Here is a 372-nt window from a genome sequence, read left to right on the forward strand (position 1 = left end):
GCAGGCAGTTCAGGCAGCACAGTGGGGATGGATATTCAGAAGATGAAACGGTGTCCTGTGAGCCATTCAGAACCAGAATGTCACCGCTGGGGAGTGTAAATAAGAAATGCAACATAAGGGTCCGTGAGTCACCCTGTCAGGGTCCAATAAGATACCTGTCTTCCCTTTGGAGAGTTGGATGGCACTTCAGTGTGAGCCCTCTTGCACCACTGCCTCCCCCCTGCAAGCTCTGCAGGCAGCTGGAATGAGGCATTTTCTTTTTTTCTTTATCCACAAAAAATGTTTCAGATTGGAAGGGACCACTGCAGCCCACCTGGTCCTACCACCCTGCTCCAGCAGGGCCACCCCAGAGCACATGGCACAAGACTGTGT

Source organism: Empidonax traillii, unplaced genomic scaffold (genome assembly GCF_003031625.1).
Source record: "Empidonax traillii isolate 1590-97213 ecotype Southwest subspecies unplaced genomic scaffold, ASM303162v1 scaffold1253:size457737, whole genome shotgun sequence".
NCBI lineage: Eukaryota > Metazoa > Chordata > Aves > Passeriformes > Tyrannidae > Empidonax > Empidonax traillii.